Genomic DNA, 15,712 nt, shown 5'->3' with positions numbered 1-15,712 from the left:
CTATTTCTCAAATTTGTTATCTGCTGTCTTGAAATTACTCTGTGTCCCAAACTGATTTCCTTTCTGAGGTTAGATGTTCTATTTTTAACACTCTGCAACAAAACTTTGATTTTAACAGAAATTTAATATAAAAGACAGAATGCCCTAAATTACTTAAAATTGTATATTACCTATCTGGTAAGAATTTAGTTTGTGCTAGAAATACTTTGTGATATAAATTCTGTCTTTTTCTTTTCATGAATTCCTTAAAACTGCTTACAACAAGGGAATAAAGGAATTTTTTTGTTGGGTGCCAGTAGCTCCTAGCTACTCAGGATGCTGAGAGCTGAGGATTGCAGTTCAAAGCCATCCCAGGTAGGAAAGTCCATGGGATTCTTATGTCCAATATACTACTCAGAAAAAAGTCAGAAGTGGTGCTGCGGCGCAAGTGGCAGAGCACTAGCCTTGAGCACAAAGAGACTCAGGGACAGCACCATGGTCAAGAGCTCAGACCACAGGACCAGAAAAAAAAAAAAAAGATTTATTTTTCATGATGACTATGGTCTTGCTATAATCCTTCAGCAAGAAAACTTTCTAGAAAATGACTGAGTGATTTTATGAAATTATGATCACTTGTTCAACAATGGTGAACAGAAAATATTGATATTGAACACCAACTGCTCATAAGTTACATGGTCTCCCTCATTTTTTGCAACTACAATGTGCCTACAAATCTACAAGTAAACACACTGTGTGGTAAAAGACAAAAAATACACTTGTACATGATAAATTATACAGGATTCTAGGCATTCACACAGTGAGACCAAAGGAAGATGTTCTTAGGAAAGGATCACAAAGACTCGATAGCTATGCACACATGGTCATAATAAAATGATGTTTATTGAGGTGAACTCCAAGAAATGGAAACAAGAGGCTTTTTGCTATTTTGTTTTTTTCTCTCATTTGTCATTATTTTTTTATTTCTGTACCTTTCCTCATGTATGTAAGTGGGACAAAGGGTGAACAAATACAGCAGTGATACTCACTAGACACTATGTTGAAAATGAACAGTACAACTTGTGTGTGTATATGCCTGTGTGTAGGGGGGGAGGAGGAGGTCAGGAGGGAAAAACAAGGAGAAAATGAGGGAAGAGGTGACACCTTTCACAAAATGTACTTATTACCTCATTTACATAACTGCAACACCTCTGTACATCACCTTTACAATAACAATAATAAAGAAAAAGAATGAGTATCTAGGTGCTGGTGGCTCATGCCTGTCGTCCTAGCTACTCAGGAAGCTGAGATGTGTGGATTGCAATTCGGAGTCAGCTGGGACAGAAAAACATGCAAAAGCTCATCTCCAATTAACCAGCAAAATGCTGGGCTGGAAGCATGGCTTACATATTAGAGCACCAGGATCGTTGTTCAAAGCTAGCCAGGGCAGGAAAGTCTGTGAGACTCTTATCTCCAGTGAACTACCAGAAAACCAGAAGTGGCGCTGTGGCTCATGTGATAGAACACTCACCTTGAGCTGAAGAGCTCAGGGACAGCTCCCAGGCCCAGAGTTCAAGCCCTACAACTGACAAAAAGAAAATCCTGAGAAATATGATCAAAGTGAGCCTTTCAGTTGGTATCAGAGTCAGCACATGGCCATGGAGCTCCCTCCTCTTGTGTAGGATACACCAGTGTTTGCACTTTCTGTTTGAGCTATATCAACTGTTTCGAGAGCAACATTAAGACCAGATGCCTGGGTGTCAGAACTTTGTATGTGTATGAAACCTCTTCCCACGTTTTCTCTATGGAAAGAAGGAAATCTTAGGGCCATTAGCCACATTTTTCATGGTCCATTAGTGTTGGTTCTGTTGCTGCTGTTTGGAATTCAGATGGTTCTGTGAGTTCTCTTTCTGCCAGACCTGATTTCCGGACAGAGTAAAAACTCATGTGGCTTTAACATTGTCTTATTTGCTCCTTTTACATTTGCCCTTGCTTTTACCTTAAAAAATGATGGGAGAAAAACATAGGAGTGGGTAACAATGTTCGACAAGAAATGTATTATCTTGCTCATGTAACTGTAACCTCTTTGTACAGCATCATTACAATAAAATAAAAAAATAAAAATAAGTAAAAATATGTTATTTAAATGATGGAAGATGGAAAGCAGAGATGCGGATCTCATTCCAGTGCTGGTCTATGTGAAAATGTCATCTCCTTGAAAACAAACTAACACCAAGAAGAAAAATGAATTGGAGAATGCCATGCAAGTTGCTTTGGGGCTGGAGGCCCACAGCCCTATTGGACTGTTCTTGGCAGGTTTTCAAGCTTCCAAGGGGGATGAGATTTAGGAATTTCTATGTTTCAGTTGCTTCTGTTTGGTAAATCCATTCGAAAGACCCTTACATGTTATTGAATTCAACCTCTGCTTTTCATCTGGAGGAAAAAGAGTCCCCAAATGGAGAAGTGACTTTCCCAAGACCACACATACAGTGACTGAGTTAAAACTATAAAGACCTATTTCCAGCTCAGTGAATACTTCTTTGACTGTAGATGAAGTCAGAGTCACCTCTCTTCAGATTTTATTATAGCTAATGCTGTTAATACATATTCAGTAGCTAACTTCTATTGAATGCATGTTATTTTCAAGCCTGTGCTAAATGCTTTATATATTTTACCTCTGGATTAAACCAGATGCTTGTGGGTGTAGCGGAGTGTTAGAGCACTTGTACAGCATGTAGCTCTGGGTTCCATCCCCAGCACCACAAAACAAAATAAATCACTCTTGCAAAAAAAAAAAACCCTCACAATTGCTTCTTTAAAAAATACTAAATCAGTGATAATTCTTCACCCTTTCCTTCCTACCAAGAGAATAATACAAAAATCTCAATTGAACATAGATTTTGATCATCCGGTGATTGCTTCTTTGGGATTGCGCTCTGTGGGGCCTGCCCTTTGGATTTTGTTGTTTTCTCTCTCATCAAGCCTTCTCCATGGTTGATATTAAGCCTTATCAATAAAAGTGCAAAATTCTATCCTTTTAAAATATACCCCATATATATACATATATAAATTATCCCATATTCAGTGACATAGATCACTGCATTTACCTATTTATTTTTTGCTCATATCGTATTCCATCATTTCACTTTGAAAATATTATTTTCCTTTAATAAATATCTCTCTTGTCCCCTGTAATTTCCAGCTCAGCTTTTGAACAGCTTGCTAGAAGAGCCTTTTTTGTGCAAGCACAATGGACTTGGCCTTTCCAGGAAAGACAAAGGGCTAAATTAAAGGCACAGCTGGTAACTTGCCACTGGCTGGGGAGGAGAGACCTAGTTAGTATTCATTCATTTACCTCTGCCCAGTTGGCTGGCTTGCATCTTTCTCTTTTCTCTTCCCCTGAAGGCTGGAAGTAAAGAATCACTAGGTTCTTCATTGTACTTCCAGCAGCTGGGGCTATAAGCAATTGCTTGGCTGGATTTGTCTTTCCTTAGACCAAAGGTGAGTAAGCCCAGAAGCAGGATCTCGAGAACAGAGAAAACTCAGGATTTAGGAAATTTAGGAAATTTCAGGATTTCAACTTACAATTCCACTTGTTCATGTCTTTCTCTCTTACAAATACCACCTCTCATTTTCTAACTCTGTAAATGCAGGATTTTGTTTGCCAAAGAATTCAAGTTTACAACAGTTTTGTTAAAGAAATTTCCTTTGTTTGTTCATTCATTCACGGAACACTTAACATACTCTAAACACTATAGGAAGTTCTTATGTAGACAAAAATGAATTCAATATTGAATTCATTTCTCCCTGTTCTGGAGAAGCTATGGCTCTATCAGGGCAACAATTAGTTAATTCATTTTTTTTTTTTGGTCGGTCATGGGGCCTGAACTCTGGGCCTGGGCGCTGTCTCTCAGCTCTTCAGCTCAAGGCTGGCACTCTACCACTTGAGCCACAGCACCATTTCTGCCTTTTTCTGCCTTTGTAGTGCTGAGGAATCGAACCCAGAGCCTCATGCATGATAGAACCCAGGGCGTCGTGCATGCAAGGCAAGCACTCTACCATTGAGCCACCTTCCCAGCCCCAGTTAATTCCATTTTAATACAATACGTGCAGAGATAAAAGCTGCAAAGATGAGAAATGGTTGTCCTTCTACAGTTTGATAAATTAAGAGTGTGTATGTGTGAGTTAAAAAAGCAAAATGAAATTAGTTAAGAATATTTAAGTGATCTCAGACTTTCACCCAGCCATATTCTGCAGATACAGCTATGTGTCCTGAGGGAAGCTCAAGACATTGAAAAATCAACACTTCATTGGAAAACCTTTGTCACCGTACAGAAAAAAAATCATTCAAATGTCTATTTTTTGAGACAGGGTCTCACTATGTAACCCAGGCTATCCTGGAAACTTGCAATCCTTCTGTCTCTGCTCCTGAGTGCTGGGAATACAGACCAGCACTACCATGCCTGGTTGTCTTCCTCCTCTTCTTCCTCTTCCTCCACTACTTCTTCCTCCTCCTCCTTTTCCTCCTTCTATCTTCTTTTTTTTTTTTTGATGCTTGCAGATGGGTTGGAGTTTATTTTTTTTATTGTGAAAAACCATACAGAGGGGTTAATTTTACACAGGCAAGGCAATGAGTACATTTCTTATCAAGCATTGTTGCCTCCTCCTTTGTTTCCCCTTCCCATCCCTTCCCATCTCCCACCCCCTCCCACCCCCACTCTCTACCCCAGCCAAAGTTGTAAGATTCATTTTTCGACATAACAACTTGTACATCTCATTGTTGCAATGGGTCCACCTGTATCCCTATTTAAACGATTTGTTTTTGCCCTTCCCTTCCACACATTATACCGACATCAAATACAGTGAAAACAGGGGTTATGCTGTGGGGGAGGGACATACAAAGTGACAAAGAAATCATCTTCTATCTTCTTTTAATGGTAATTGATTTTTATTATCTTTAGATGGTTGTACAAAGAGGTTTCAATTCTGCATGAATAAAATGCGTCTTGATCAATGTGACTCTAAGAAATGTTTCTTTTAGTTCACAGTTTCAGAGGTCTCAGTTCATGGTCATTGCTTCTTGGGCCTGTAGTGAAGCTGAACATCATGGTGAGGAGCATGTGGTGGAGCAGAGCGACTCACCTCATGGGGGACAGGAGCGAGAGAGATAGGGGGGAAGTGGTAAATATACCTCTCAAAGCTACATATTCAGTGACCTATGTTCCCCAACCAGTCCCAACCCAATGGCCCATTTAACTGTGAGTCATGATGAAGTTAGGACTCTTGTGATACAATCATCTGGTATAAGCACCACCCACCATCTGAAGATCAAGCCTTCAACAAATGAGCCTTTGAAGACATTTCATATCCAAACAATAACAGTAATTGAAGCTGTGACTAGTATTCACTCAATTTGTTTTTATTAGACACAGGAAAATCATGCTTTCCAGTCTTCCTTGCAGTAATGTTGAGGGTAGGTAATTGAGCTCCGGTTGATGGAATATGGGTAGAATGGTTGTGTGTTACTTCCTGGTCTGGGTCCCAAAATATGCCATGACTTCATTTGTTCATCCTTCCTTCACCCACTAGATGCAGTGTGTCCAGTAGGTCTCTGAACTCTAAAAGATGGAAAAACCAATACATGCAAGGAAGTTGAATCCTTGTATCCCCATTTGGAGTAGATGTATATTAGAGAGCTACCAGAAATATCTGAAATGGTCTTCACACAAAGGAAATATAAATACATTGTTAGTGAGATTTGGGAATTTTTAAAAATAAGTATAGCAGGTTGCCTACTGTGATTAATATAGTGATCTATGAGGATCCAGTACTTAGCATAATGATATGTATGGTGAGTGATCAGTAAATGTGTTTATATTGGTTTTATCATCATCTGAATTTGTCTTTACATACAAATGTAAGCTAGGACTGTTGTGGGAATGAGGTTTCAGTACAAGTTCTGATCTTGTTTTTAGGTAACAGCAGATAGCTCCATTAACCTATATGAAATTAGCATTTTCAAAATAAAATTTGTTCTAACCATTTTTTTGTCAGTTGTGGGGCCTGAACTCAGGGCCTGGGTGCTGGCCCTCAGCTATTCAGTTCAAGGCTAGTGCTCTACCATTTGAGCCACAGCGCCACTTCTGGCTTTTTTCTTATGTGGTGCTGAGGAATCGAACCCAGGGCCTCGAGCATGCAAGGCAAGTGCTCTACCACTGAGCCACCTTCCCAGCCCCCCTAAGCATTTTTTAAATGCCTTTTAGGATCAAACAGGGATAGGAGTAAAAATGGAAGACCCAGGTATCCCAAAGTCTGGGAATCTGGCCTTTGGAATAGGGTTTTGCATTCAACATTCTCAAAAGGTTTCAAAGACATGAATTGATTTAGAGGCTAGGTTAGACTCTAGACCATCCCTCTACCTCCAGAGGAAATTGCTTTTCACTCTCATAGACACGAAAGTTCTTTGTACCTTAAAAAGTAAAAACAACTGTAACCCTTAGAGGTGGGGTTTCCCCTTAGGCATTTATTCTAGGATCTTAGAACTTCTATATTCAGGAAGCTCTGCTTTGGGGAAGATCAAATAAAATAGTAAATGTTAAAGCTCTTTGTAAAACATTAAAGTGGTATACAACTATAACACCATTGTTAGCCATTGTTCCACCAGTAAAGCCCATTTCCTCCTCTTCTGCTGTCTTAATCAGGTAACACAATTTTCTTTACTGATCAGACACTTAAAAAAATAGCAGCACTTGAAAAACAAATTAAAAATACAACACTGCAGATGTAAATATCCAAGCACTTGAATTAGAGGAATGACGTGTTACTGCAATAGAGGCTATAAATTAAAACAGAAAAATTACGGATAATTTTTCATAGAAAACATATTGTTGGAGATAGTAAAGTGGAATTGTTTCCTAATTCTGAGTTTCATTTACCATGGGGTGGTAAAATGGGGCAAATGGTAATTCTTCTTTGGTAGTGCTATTGCCATAGTTAAATGAGACAAAGTGTATGTGACACATACATGATGAACTAGAGCTGTATTATTGTTAGAAGATTGTCAGCTATGAACCTAGGATAGGTGAGGAAATGATTGTTTTCTTCTTCTATAGTGTGGACTGAAAATTTCCTCCTCGCAAAAGTTCACAGTTTGAAATGTCAACTCTCAATATGATGGTATTTAGAGATGAGACTTTGGGAAGAATTAAGTTTAGGTGAAGATATGCAGGTAAAATCCCAATGATCAGATTAGTATTCTTAGAAGAAGAAACGTGATCTCTTTCTGTGTTTCTGTTTCTCTAACTCTGTGTGTCTCTGTCTGTTTCTCTGTCTGTCTGTGTCTCTTTCCTCATGTGTACTCTTCAAAGAAAGGCCACGTCAAAGGACATACTATCTATAATAAAACGAATGCTCCCAGTGGACTCCATATCTACCAACCTTCATCTTGGATTTCTAGGCCTCCAAAACTATGGGAAATAGGTGTTCCCTACATCATCTCTGCCTCTTCTCCTGTGATGGGAAAGCACTATCTCTTCTCCCTTCTAAAGTTGACTTCGGGCTAGGAAGATGGCTCAGTGGTAGAGTGCTTGTGTACCATGCATGAAGCCCTGGGTTCGATACTTCAGTACCACATACCCAGGAAAAGCCAGAAGTGGTGCTGTGGCTCAAGTGGTAGAGTGGTAGCTTTGAGCACAAGAAGCCCAGGGACAGTGTCCAGGCACCGAGTTCAAGCCCCAGGACTCACAAAAATGAATAAATAAATAAATTAATTAATTAAAAAACTAAAGTTGACTTCATCTCACTGGTTATCATATCTTCATCTTCTCGTTCAGGCACCTATTGCATGTGCCTTCCACCTTTCTTTTTTTCTTTCTTTTATTTTAAACTTCCTTCTGCAGCAGCAAAGCATGCTTAATTCATTCAAGTCTCTAAAAACAATCAAATCAACAATCAGTTCTTTTGGTCCAGTATCACCTTTCTATGGACTACTTTATTAACTTATTCTCTTCATTCACAATCACCCCTCCCATGGAGCTCTCTTCACCCTCAATCTTCTTCTCAACTCCCAGAATCCCATTAAGGTCACAAGCAATCTCATTGTCAGGAAAGCCTGTGGATATTATTCATGTGTATAGTACTTGATCTCTTGGAAGCATCAATGATACTTGACTACTTTCTTCTGGTACTTCTCTACCTCCAGGCTTTCAGGGCCCCACTCTTTCTGGGTTTCTTCCTTCATCCCTTCTGCTTTGGACAATCCTGTTCCTTTAGCTTCTGTCACATAGTTATGCTTCTCAGGAATATTTTTAGGTTCTTTTTCTTTATACGTAGTCTTTTAGAGTAACCTCTTCTGTTCCCATAAATGATAGTTGTTCACATCTGTGTCTTCATTGGATGTATTGAGTTTCAAGCCCATAAGTGTATTTAGCTATCTGCTAATAATTTACCCTGAAGATTAGACACCAACTCAACATGGTTCCGCATTCTTCTTCTAAACTTCCATGTTCCCCGTTACCTACAGTAGGAAGCTTGAGTCAGAATTTCCCCAAATTCATATATTGGAAACTACTCACCAAACTAATACAGTTTGGCAGTGGGGCCTTTGGACTGTGGCCAGGTTATGAGGACAGAGCCCTCAGACAGGCCTCAAGGGGCTGCCTTGCTCTTTCCCACCATCTGAGGATACAGTGAGAAAGCTTCTTATGTGAATAAGAAAATAATCTCTACTAGACACTTCATCTGCTGGTCCTTCCCAGTCTCCACCACTGAAGCAAAGAAACTTCTGTTTTTCAAGGCGTCTCAGTATATGGTATGTTGTTATAGCAGTTTAAATGGAGCAAGACCTCTGTCTAACCTGTATACTTTTTATCCTCTGCTGCAATGCTTTTGGTAGGCCTCCATTTCTTTCTTGGAATATTTCAATTGTCTTTTGGCTGATTACTCTGCCTCTATTCTGACTCCCTACCAAGCTATAGAAGATATTTTTTTTCTTTTTCTTTTTCTTTCTTTCTTTCTTTCATTTTTTTTTTTTTTTTTTTTGTTGGTCGTGGGGCTTGAACTCTGGGCCTGGGCACTGTCCCTCAGCTCTTCAGCTCAAGGCCAGTGCTCTACCACTTGAGGCATAGTGCCATTTCTGGTTTTCTGGTGGTTTATTGGAGATAAGAGTCTCATGGACTTCCCTGTCCAGGCTGGCTTTGAATTGTGATCCTTAGAGCTCAGCCTCCTAAGTAGCTAGGATTAAAGGTGTGAGACACCAGTGCCTGGCTTAGAAAATATTTCACGCCCAGCTTAGAAAATATTTCTAAAAAGAGAAGTAAATTTATCACTTATTTGATGAAAGCTCTCCAAGGGCTTACTACTTTCCTCATAATAGCATCCAAATTCCTTCTCTGCTTTTTAAAAATTATTATTTTTGTGAAAATACCATACAGAGGGGTTACAATTACATGGCAAGGTAATGAGTACATTTCTTATCAAGCATTGCAGCCTCCTCCTTTGTTTACCCTTCACATCCCTTTCCATCTCCTCCTCCCCATATGTCCTCCCCCTCCTCTCCCCCACCAAAGTTGTTTTTTTTTTTTTTTTTACCTTTAGGTCACTCTTGTTTATTGAAGCTGTCAGCAATTCAGCAGTAATTTTTCTTATTTTTTTTTTTTGGAGAAAAAAATTAGCAAATTTATTTAATTAGGCTATAGCTTGCAACACTTCTAAAATGGTTAGCATTCATTTATTGTAATTATAATCCCTTGCCTTTTACTAAAACTATTAGTGGTTATTAGTATACATTATTCTGTAAGCAGGGCAACAAACATATTTTTGTTTTACAAGAAAAAATATATCCTGTGTTAAGGATGAAGGTCAGGCTTGGTGGTTAGAGTGCTTGCCTAGCAAACAAAGTCCTGAGTTCAAACCCCAGTCCCACAAAACAATACAAAAAACATCACATGTATAAAATGTCAGGTCTGAAGCACTGTCAGGAGTAATGTCATGCTGGAATATTTTTTAAAATACAGAATCTTATAGGTCCTCCCCCTCCTCTCCCCCACCAAAGTTGTAAGGTTCGTTTTTCCACATAACAATGGGTCCACCTGTATCCCTATTTAAATGATTTGCTTTTTCCCTTACCCTCCACAAATTATACCAATTATACCCCAAATTATACCGTGGGGGAGGGACATACAAAGCAACATTGAGATACTACCTCACCCCAGTTAGAATGGCTATAATCAAGAATTCTAATAACAACAGATGCTGGAGGGGATATGGACAGAAGGGAACCCTTCTGCATTGTTGGTGGGAGTATAAACTTGTTCAACCACTTTGGAAAGCAGTATGGAGGTTTCTCAAAAGACTCCACATTAAAAAAAAAGACTCCACATAGAGCTCCCCTATGACCCAGCAATCACACTTTTGGGCATTTACCCAAATGCTCACAAACAAGACCATACTAAAGCTATCAGCACAACGATGTTTGTCATAGCATTATTTACCATAGCTAAGATATGGAACCAATTCAGATGCTCCTCAGTAGATGAATGGATCAAGAAAATGTGGTATATATACACACAATGGAATTCTATGCCTCCATCAGAAAGAATGACATTGCCCATTTGTTAGGAAATGGAAAGGCTTGGAAACAATTATATTAAGTGAAGTAAGCCAGGCCCAAAGAAACATAGGTCCCATGGTTTCCTTTATTTGCAATATCTAGTATATGTCTGAGTCAAGCAGAAAAGGTCAGATAAGTTGATGTTAGGTGAAATGAACCCCAAGATAAGGACTCAAATGTTTTTTTGTTTCTTGCTATTGTTTCTAACATATTTATAAGACACTGCTTTGTTTCTTTCTATGTCCCTCCCCCATGGTATAACTTCTCTGCTTTTTAATGTAAATGAAACCCCATCCTTTCTTCTTAGGTTTTTTCCCCCCAAAATCCTTTGAGTAAGCTATCTTTTTCTACTTTTTCATTTTCCTGGAGACTTTGAATAATCTTCCAAATTTCTATTTGCATATTCTTTCCTTCCTGGCCACTTGAGATTTTTAGGCACTTTTCTCTGCTCCTGTAGTACTGTGTGGGCATTTACTCCCATGTTCACCTGTAGCACTGTGTAAGCATGGCTTATTTCTATACGAGTGTCTAAAATTCTCATCCCTAATTGCAGAGACTGTGTCCTCTTCAGCACCATATTCTCAGTGATTAGTATAGTATCTGGCTTATCATAAATGCTTAATAAACATTTGCTGGCTGAACACAGATATTATCTAAAGGTCAATCGCCCAATGTTATCCAGAAGTAATGTCATATGCCACAATTTCTTAGTCAAGCATAAATAATATTGTTCACTTTAAAGTCTAGGACAAGCAGAAAAGGTCAAAAACTATGTATATATGACCATATACGATGATGCTAAGTGAAATGAACCCCAAAATAGGGATACAAGGGGTTTTATCTTTGATGCTGTTGTTTTTAATGTACTTGTACTGTACTGTGTGATTTTTTTGTTTCTCTTGTATATTCTTCCCCCATGGTATAACCCGTTTTTACTGTATTTGATTCCAGTACCCTACATCTTGTATATACATTTTTCTAATTTGGGAAGGGGAAGGGAAATAACAAAATGCTGAAAGAAGGATACAAGTTGACCCACTGTAACAATGAGATGTACAAGACGCTATGTTGAAAATGAACTTTACAGCTTGGGGGGGGGGAATTGGGGAGGTAAGGAAGGAAGGGATGGTAGGGGAAAAACAAAGGAGGGGTAACAATGCTCGATATGAGTGTATTCATTATCTTACTCATGTAACTGTAACCCGTTTGTACAGTATCTTTACAATAAAAATCTGTATTATCCAGGCGCTGGTAGCTTACACCTGTAATCCTAGCTGCTCAGGAGGCACTGAGGTCTGAGATTGCAGTTCAAAGTCAGCCTGGGCAGGAAAGACCATGAGACTCTTATTTCCAATAAACTACCAGAAAACTGAAAGTGGTGCTGTGGCTCAAGTGGTAGAGTGCTAGCCTTGATCTGAAGAGCTGAGGGACAGCACTCAGGCCCAGAGTTCAAGCCCCATGATAGCCCCCCCCCTCTCGCCAATATATATATATATATATGTTTTGTCATCGGTCACCTTTTTTATTACTTTGTCACATTTTTATTATCTATTTTTGTGATATATATTTATTATCTTTAAATAGTTGCACAAAGAAGTTGCCATTCCATAAAGCAGTTTATGTAAATGCATGTTGATCAATGTCACTTATTTCAACATTCTATTATTACCCTTAAGTAGTTGTAGAAAAAAATGGAGTTTCGATTCAAAACACACAGAAATATTTTTGCCTTTTTGTAAATAATCAGACATGTAATAGTAGAAATTCAGTACTGAATGACAGAGTCTGCTATTTCAGAGGATACTTGAAGCAAAGTACAATAACTTCATTGTATGCTATGTTTTGCCGGAATGCTGTAAGAAATATGGGTGTGGTTGGTTGGTGCTGGGAAGAGAAATTGGAGTGAATCAAAATGTACAGGGTGGAAACTCCTTAGGAAGAAGAGGCTGATGAGTTTCAGCTTCATGACTGAGTCACTGTCATGTCATGGATGGGATATACATATGACATAGGATGGGGTTATGTCCTGAAGAAACCATTGCAAATTGAAAATATCAGGTAAAGTGAGAATTCATTGTATTTCCCTGACTTCTTACACATCCTCGCCTCATAATGCAGTATGGTGTATACTTTGTTGTAGAGTATTATTTGTTTCTATATATAATTATAGGGCTGGCTGTGAACTACTCGGTCTCACAAAAGACCAAAATTCAAAGTACAATATTGTTCTGTGCCATTGTAAAGTAAAAGAAAAACCTGAAATTATCTTAGATCAGGGACCTTGTATATATTTTGCTGAAATTTTTTGTTTCTCTGTTGTCTTTTTTTTAAAGAGATTCTCCTACAACCTCACAAGTTGGAATATTATATTGAAAGCCAAGATTTTATAGGCGAGACTAAAATTGGACATGTTGGTGATGTTTCATGCTAAGAGTATTTCTGAGAAAGTTTGGCAAACTATTTTTTTCTGTCATGAATTTATTTTGTATTCAAAGCTCTTAAGAAATAATATAGGAGACACAAACTGGGCCAAGAAGTAGAACATTGGCCACAATTCAGAAAAAGGCCACCCAGTCAGAAGTGCTTTAAATGGGCCCATGCCAATTGGCACTTATAGGCTGAACTCTGGCTAAGACAGCAAAGAAGGGTACGTGTATATGTGTGTGTGTGTGTGTGTGTGTGTGTGTGTGCACATGTATGTGTAGAGAGAAAATTATATGCTAGAATAGAAACATATAGCTGTTTCCTGAGAGAAGCAAGTCCTTATTTCTGTTTGTTTGTTGGTTTTTGGGTCCGGTTGTGGGGCCTGAACTCTGGGCCTGGGCGCTGTCCCTCAGCTCTTCAACTCAAGGCTAGCACTGTACCACTTGAGCCACAATCCCACTTCCGGCTTTTTTCTTTTTGCTTACGTGGTGCATAGGAATCAAACCCAGGGCCTCAGGCATGCAAGGCAAGTGCTCTACCACTGAGCCACCTTCCCAGCCCAAGTCCTTATTTCTTTTAATAAGTATTGAATACTTTTTGTAGACTATGAAGTGGTGAATTTCCTTCATTAATGATGTCATTTTCAGCCAGGGAAGCATTAAGTCTGTGTGTGTGTGTGTGTGTGTGTGTGTGTGTGTGTGTGTGTGTGTGTGTGTGTGTGTTCATGTGTGTGCATGCTACAAGGAGATGAATGTCAGTGAATGGGAAAAACCCTGGACATATCTGTTTCATTCATCCAAATGAATGTCAGATGGTGCTTTCCCAATGCTGCCTCTTATTTAATGATGATAAAATCAGGACAGGAAGAATGCTTGTTTCTCTTTCAATCTCACATCTAAGTTGGAATGCATGTCATGAGCTACTCAAGTTCTTTTCTGGAGAGAGTGTCTTGCTTCAAAACAGAAGTTGAAGAAAGCAGATGTTCAGAAGCTGTAGAATTTCCCCTTTTTACTCCTCTCTGTCTCAGTATTGTAGAAATATGAAAGCAAGAAAAAAACCCTCTCTTCAAGCACAACAACACAAAAAACAAAAATGACCTACATTTGCAAATTTTACACCCATACATGACCATGCAAACACGTTGTTGGGTCATCCTCCACTCATGGTCCCTGCAACCGATATTATATCAGTTTCATGTAAACTGCCTTTTGTTCCCAGCATTCCAAAAGATACTCACACATTGTATAAGAAGGATGGCAGGAGACAAGAGAGAGGAAAAAATTGGAGATAGAAGAGATCAGTGCCTTGAAATCAAGCCAACACCAAGATCTTTTGAAGAAAAGAGACATCTCCTTAGCACATGAAAACAACACTAAAGTTGGGGAAATGTGAAAGCTAGTTGATCTTTTTAGTAGATAGTTTTGATTAGTTCTCTGATATGTCTTTGCTATGATGGTCTAGTGTTGAGAATGCCTTTCTGTTTCTTCATGATACTCTATGGATAAACCTGATGCAATTCACATAGCCACTTAAAAAAATGGGTATCCCAGAGATAGAATATATGCACACACATTTATCTGAGTGCTGTTCTCTTTCTAACCCCATAGATTCTACTTTCCACTCTTATTTGATTACCTAAAGGAAGAAAAATAGCTTATTCCTTAAGGCTTATTATTAGCCGACATTTTGAAATGGGTAGAGAAGTTAATGGTGTTATATGCATTCCGATTCGTGAAGAAGGCATTAGAATAGTGCTCTTTTAAAGCTTAGCTATAACCCATGAAGTGGCTATATATAAGCCAGGTCAGTATTCCACAAATCATAATACAGTTAGTAGCTAATTATTTTGGAAAACTAGGGGGAAATTTAAAATACATTTACTGAATGTGTAATCTGTGCACTGTTGGCATCACCATTGTGAAGGAGCAGGATTTGTGTTGGGTTAATCATGTCACTTAAGTAGTAAGAACCAATTTCTGGGAACAATTTCTTTTCTGAAAGGCTTTTAAAGTATAGGTGGCTGTTTCTTAAAAGAAACCTGCTGCATGAAAACCCAAACTTTACAAAATGGAGAACTCAGGGGGTGATCAATGATGAAATAAGTTATTCTTCCCTTAAAAAGAGTAGTCTACGGTTTTCTTTAAATGTTACCTTCTCTAATGTAGTTCAAATGGTAGGAAGAGGTTTCTTACCAGCAGTGGCCACCAAACCATTATGTCTGGGAAAGCTTCTGTATCTCTCTCAGCCACAATTGTTTCTTTGGAAAAAAAAATAAGGATTGTAAACTCTTAATTAGCTGTTTTAAGGATTTAATGAGATAATGTGTGGAGAAGGGATGAAAAGAATGACATGTGTGACAGTTTTTGGACTGCTGATTTGGAGTATTTCTTGTAAAGCAAACAGTTTTGCTTCCTTTTATTTATTTTACTTATTTCACAGTTCAGGGAAAGTGCTTGTAGCGAGCTGTTTTAATAGCATTAATGAATCTCTTTATTAAAAATCACGTCCAAAGTACATTCAAGTAACTGGATATAATATGATCTTGATTGGGAATTTCTAGTTGCTTTTTACTTTCACATTATTTTTGATTAGCATGCACTAATTGTACATATTAATGGGTCTGGTGTGGTATATTAACATCTCATCAAATCGGAGTTATTAGCATTTTATCATTTGTTTAAATTTGGAGGCTTCAAACTATTC

This window comes from Dipodomys spectabilis, unplaced genomic scaffold (genome assembly GCF_019054845.1).
Source record: "Dipodomys spectabilis isolate Male_0828 unplaced genomic scaffold, ASM1905484v1 ptg000414l, whole genome shotgun sequence".
NCBI lineage: Eukaryota > Metazoa > Chordata > Mammalia > Rodentia > Heteromyidae > Dipodomys > Dipodomys spectabilis.
This window is presented reverse-complemented; position numbering follows the sequence as displayed.